At 47.5% G+C, this 6,084-nt stretch overlaps 1 pseudogene; it reads right to left on the reverse strand.

Annotated features, from left to right (window-relative positions):
- Positions 1 to 4,086: 4,086 nt before the first annotated feature.
- LOC108291152 overlaps positions 4,087 to 6,084 on the reverse strand; it is a 5,109-nt pseudogene continuing 3,111 nt past the window's right edge.

The raw sequence follows: 6,084 nt of genomic DNA on the forward strand, positions 1-6,084 counted from the left end.
TGACAATCTCAGCCTGGGCAACACAGCGAGACTCCATCTCTACAGAAAATTAAGAAAAATAGCCAGGCCTGGTGGCAGGCTACCTGGGAGGCTGAGGTGGGAGGATTACTTGAGCCCAGGAGTTCGAGGCTGCATGTGAGCTGTGACTGTGCTGCTACACTCCAGCCTAGGTGACAGAGTGAGACTCTACCTCAAAAACAAAAACCAAACCAACAAAGTGACAACCTCAATGAGCCCAGCTTCCCACCCCATCCCCACCTTCCCTCTCCCAGGGCTGATGGCATCTGCTAGGACCTTGCGACACTGGCTCTCTACTGCTCCCCGTCTGGCATCTGTCAGAGGTGGCGCCTGAATGTGAAATCTTCAGCCTGTCTCCAGCCCAGCAACAATGTCTTTTACCTCCTCTTGGGCTTCTGGTTCCTCCCTCATGGAATTCTGGATTGGGACTAAAAGTTCCCAGACCATGACTCTAATTCTTTCTCTGTCAAGGTTGACATCTTCCTAGCCTTTCATGATCTCCAGCCAAAAACCCAAACCCTGCAGGGTGTGATGGCTCACGCCTGTAATCCCAGCACTTTGGGAAGCTGAGGCAGATGGATCAAATGAATTCAGGAGTTGCAAACCAGCCTGGGCAACTTGGTGAAATCCCGTCTCTACGAAAAGAAAAAAAAGTGGTGCATACCTGTAGTCCCAGCTACACAGGAGGCTGAGGTGGGAGGATCACTTGAGCCTGGGAGGCAGAGGCTGCAGTGAGCCCTGATCGTACCACTGCACTCCAGCCTGCATAACAGAGTGAGACCCCTTCACCAAACACAAAGAAACAAACAAAAAACAGACTGAGACCCTTTGTCAAAAACAACAACAACAAACACACAAACAAAAAACCCAAACCCTTTGCCCTGGTTCCTATCCCTGTGCTTTTTTTTTTTTTTTTTTTTTTTGAAGGAGTTTCCCTTTTTTTTCCCAGGCTGGAATGCAATGGCGTGATCTCGGCTCACTGCAACCTCCGCCTCCTGGGTTCAGGCAATTCTCCTGCCTCAGCCTCCTGAGTAGCTGGGATTACAGGCACACGCCACCATGCCCAGCTGATTTTTTGTATTTTTTAGTAGAGACGGGGTTTCACCATGTTGACCAGGATGGTCTTGATCTCTTGACCTCGTGATCCACCCGCCTCGGCCTCCCAGAGTGCTGGGATTACAGGCTTGAGCCACAGCGCCCGGCCTTTTTTTTTTTTTTTGAGATGGAGTTTCTCTCTGTTGCCCGGGCTGGAGTGCAAAGGCAAGATCTCAGCTCATTGCAACCTCTACCTCCTGGGTCCAAGCGATTCTCCTGTCTCAGCCTCTTGAGTAGCTGGGATTACAGGCGTCCACCATGCCCAGCTAATTTTTTGTATGTTTAGTAGAGACTCTATTCCACCATGTTGGTCAGGCTGGTCTTGAACTCCTAACTTGAGGTGATCCACCCACCTAGGCCTCCCAAAGTGCTGGGATTACAGGTGTGAGCCACCGCGCCTGAGCTCCTGTGCTTCTACTCTCTGGAAGCGTCTTATTCCTCCCTAACTGAGCACCATCAGAGCCCAGCTTGAAGCATCACCATCACCCCACAAGGTTGATTTTCTTGCCGTGTGGCCAGAATGGCAGGCTCAGGATTCACGTCTAGTTTAAGTGGAAGACCCTTTCATCGCCCACCTATATACCCCCCAACTGCAGTCAGTGTCCTGCTTCCTGAGCTGGTTTGTCTACACTTGCTCTCTCCTCTTCAGCTTCATATCTACTCCAGGGCTCAGCACATGGCCCATTTTTCCTCTTTCTCTGTGCTCTCTTCCTAGGTTATCTTAGACTGTCTCATGCTTTAAATGTCTTCCATATGTCATCGACTCTCCTTAATCTCCTTCACGCAAGCCATCAGCAAGGCTTAGCAATCTTAACTTCTTAATACTTCTTAATTATGTTTAGTCCTTTCCATCCCCACTGCAGTCACCTTTCTAGTTCAGGTCACCACCATCTGCCCTGTGAACAACTTAATTATTTTTTTTTTTTGAGACCGAGTCTCACTGTGTCGCCAAGGTGGAAATACAGTGGTACAATCTTGGCTCACCACAACCTCCACCTCCTGGGTTCAAGCAATTCTCCTGCCTCAGCCTAGATCATGCCACTGCACTCTAGCCTGGGTGACAGAGTGAGACTCCCTCTCCAAAAAGATAAAAATAATCTTCACTGCAGCCTTGTGAAGCAGTCACTAGTATCTCCATTTAGAAGAAGAAACAAAGGCTCCGGGAGGGAAAGTGATTTGTCCAAGGTGCCAAGGTCACACAGCTAATAAATGGTAGCGCCCAGATATGACAAAGGTTATTTCTGATTCCAAAGCCTTAACCACTTCTACTGGCTACCCTAGGATACTAGTTAGAATCAAGCTCAGACTGTTAGAGAATTTAAATCATAGCCTTGTGGAATTTAGAGTAAAGGAGACTGGACAACGTGGCTCATGCCTATAATCCCAGCACTTTGAGAGGCTGAGGCAGGAGGCTAGCTTGAGGACAGAAAGCTGACACCAGCCAGGGCAACATAGTGAGACTCCATCTCCACAAATAATAATAATAATGATTAGCTGGATGTGGTGGTATGTGCCTATAGTCCCAACTACTTAGGAGGCTGAAGCGGGAGGATCATTTAAGCCCAAGAGTTAGAGGATGCAGTGAGCCATGATAAAAAAAAAAAAAGGAGTAAAGAAATGTCAGCATCCTGAAATCTTGGCTTTTAGGAGGGAAATCTTTTAAATGCCACCAGGTCCAATTTCCCCCCTCCCACCCTTAGCAGGCAGCCACTATCTAGCATCCCTGAGACCTTCACCTCTAGCCAGCCTGAGATGGATGTCCCCAGTAACAGGAATGCACCTTTCCACAAGGCAGTTCATCCAGTTACGAGGCCACTCTGCACCACACAAGTCAGGGTAGGGCAGAGGGAACCCATACGCACATTTTTCAATCTTGCTGTCTCAGTGTTAGGGGCTCCAGGCTGCCTCCTCAAAATGCATGTTCAGATTGAGGACTGAGGGTGGCCACCACACCTGGTTAATTTTTTTTTGTATTTTTAGTAGAGATGGGGTTTCGCCATGTTGGCCATGAACTCCTGACTTCAAGTGATCTGCCCACCCCAGCCTCCCAAAGTGCTAGGCTTACAGGCCTGAGCCACTCCGTCCAGCCTATACCCACTATTAATTATATGTAAATTAATAGGCAAGTTATTCAGAACTTTCCAGAAAATGGGCAGAGTTTCTGGAACCACACAAGGTAACTTCTGGGCCATTGCCATGGCCCCTTGCCCTAACCTTTCTAAACTGTCATGGCACCTAGTTTGAGTATCTTTATACAAATGAGCAGTGAGGGCAACTAGAGGTCACTTTGGTCACCATCTGCTGATTTTGGCTTCTTCACTGCTCCCTGTATTGGCCAGATTCTGCTCTGATCAGCAGGATGGTGACTGAGGTCATGACTAGCACTTGGAAAACAAATCTAGGCTCACTGTAACCCCTACCTCCTGGGTTCAAGGAATGCTCCAGGAGAATCCTTGAACCCAGGAGGCGGAGGTTGCAGTGAGCTGAGATCGTGCCACTGTGCTCCAGCCTGGTGACAGAGTGAGACTCCGTTTAAAAAAAAAAAAAGCCAGGCATGGTGGCTCACTCCTGTAATCTTAGCACTTTTGGGAGGCTGAGGCGGGCAGATCACCTGAGGTCGGGAGTTTGAGACCAGCCTGACCAATACGGAGAAACTCTCTCTCTACTAAAAATACAAAATTAGCCAGGCATGGTGGCGCATCCCTGTAATCCCAGCTACTCGGGAGGCCAAGGCAGGAGAATCGCTTGAACCTGGGAGGTGGAGGTTGCAGTGAGCCAAAATTGCGCCATTGCAATTTTGGGCAACAAGAGTGAAACTCCACTAAAAAGCAAGCAAATAAACAAACAAAAAACAAGGAACAGTATTTCAGAAGTTGAAAAAGTGACACTAATGGTGCTAGATACATAGCCTTTTATTTTCTTCAGATTCAGTTTTTTCATGAATTTAATATAAAGATGAGTATTCCATTCTGCAACCTAAAAATATTTACTTATTAATACTTTAATAAGCTATACAAAAAAGGTAATGAGACAAACATGTGCATTTATGGAGCTACATGTCAGGCCAGTTCTCTGCAGAGGGAATTCCCAGCATGACCTCATTCATCACTGAGGACACAGAGCAGCCCTTGTTTAGATACACATATTCATCTACTGCTCAGCATGGTCAGCACTCCACTTCTTGGTGGTTTCCTTCTGCTATGAATGCGCATGTCCAGTTGTCTGCTTCTTAGAGGAGACATTTACCTTCCTTATCCACCAGCCATTGGAGGAGGACTGGGGCCACGCAGATGATTGATTCTACTCATTCTTTGGGGAGGGTTTCCCAGTGGCCCTCTTCCATCATCATATTCTGGAATCAGATGAGTTTCCATAGCTTCTTCTTTTTCTTTTTATTTATTTATTATTTATTTATTTATTTTTAAGATGGGGTTTCACCATGTTGGTCAGGCTGGTCTTGAACCACCGCCCTCAGGTGATCCGCCCACCTTGGCCTCCAAAGTGCTTGGATTACAGGCGTGAGTCACCGTGCCCGGCCAACAGCTTCTTCTTTTTTTCACATCTTGCTGAAGCAAAGTTTTGAAAAACACAAAACCACAAACTCAGCTATTCCCCAGAAGAAATCTGTTATCAAAGATAATCTCCATGGAGACTTACTCTGGCTGTCCAATACTTGTTTGTTTGAGATGGAAACAATTTTGCCCTACTTCCCCGCTTTGGAGCCTAATTTTTGTATTTTTTAGTGGAGACGGGGTTTCACCATGTTGGCCAGGCTGGCCTCGAACTCCTGACCTCATATGATCTGCCTGCCTCAGCCTCCCAAAGTGCTGAGATTACAGGTGTGAGCCGCTGCACCCAGCTGGCCGGAGTTTGCAGAGACTTTAGTAGTCTGGGAAGCTCCCCTCTCTCCTTTTTTCCCCCTTCCCCCTCTCTTATCCTTTGGGAGTGAATGGTTTCCTCTGGGACCTCTGCCTGTGGGTTGGTGGGGAGCCGGGCCTCTGCCTATCTATCTGGGAGGCCAATTTCTGAGCCACAGCATCGGCTGACCACAGTGTAGGTAGGGATAGAGCATTCCTGCAGCTACAGGGTTCTTGGGGTAGCTACGGCTGATTGGCACTGCCTATCAAGTGTGATCACAAACGCACACACCCAAACTCACACACAGACATACACACATCACTCTTTCACGGGCTCTACATCTTCTTTCTGTGTTAGCCCCTTTGCATACATCACTTCTTTCCCTCCTTCCTTCCCCTTATATCCACAGAAAACTGTCCCCCAGGGGAGAAACGCTCTCTTTGGGTTCTTTCTCAGCGAGTTTGTCTGAGCCTCAGTAAGTCTTTTTTAAGCAGGCCAGTACGTGGGGTGACTTTTAAGGATCTGGTTCCAGGCTTTGGTCTTGGGAAAGGAGCCTCACCTCCCTCCTGGTCTCTTGCCTCCTGCCGGGTCTCTCCTCCCCTCCCTTCTCTACCACGGGAGTGAAGCTTCCACAAGCCAAGTGGGCTGTAGTTATTTATCACAAATGCTAAAACAAATTCCTCAGGCTGTCCTGCAGTCTTTACGCACAGTCATACTTTTAAGATATCAATGCAGATATACAATGCAATATTCCTTCCCTCCCTCCCTCCTCTCCTTCCTTCCCCTCACTTTTTAAATTTATTTTTGAGACAGGGTCTTGCTCTGTCACTCAGGCTGGAGTGCAGTGGCATGAGCGTGGCTCACTGCAGCCTCAAACAGTCCTCTACTGCAGCTTCCCAAGTACCTGGGAGTACAGGTACACACTACCATGCCTGGCTAGTTTCTTTATTTTGTAGAGATGGAGTCTTGCTATGTTGCCCAACTGGTCTCAAACTCCTAGCCTCAAGTGATCCTCCTTCCTTGGCATCCCATATATATATACACGTATGTGTGTATCTATCTATCTATCTATCCATCCATATGTGTATATATATATATATATATATATATATA

This window comes from Cebus imitator, unplaced genomic scaffold (assembly GCF_001604975.1).
Source record: "Cebus imitator isolate Cc_AM_T3 unplaced genomic scaffold, Cebus_imitator-1.0 Scaffold18, whole genome shotgun sequence".
Classification (NCBI taxonomy): Eukaryota; Metazoa; Chordata; class Mammalia; order Primates; family Cebidae; genus Cebus; species Cebus imitator.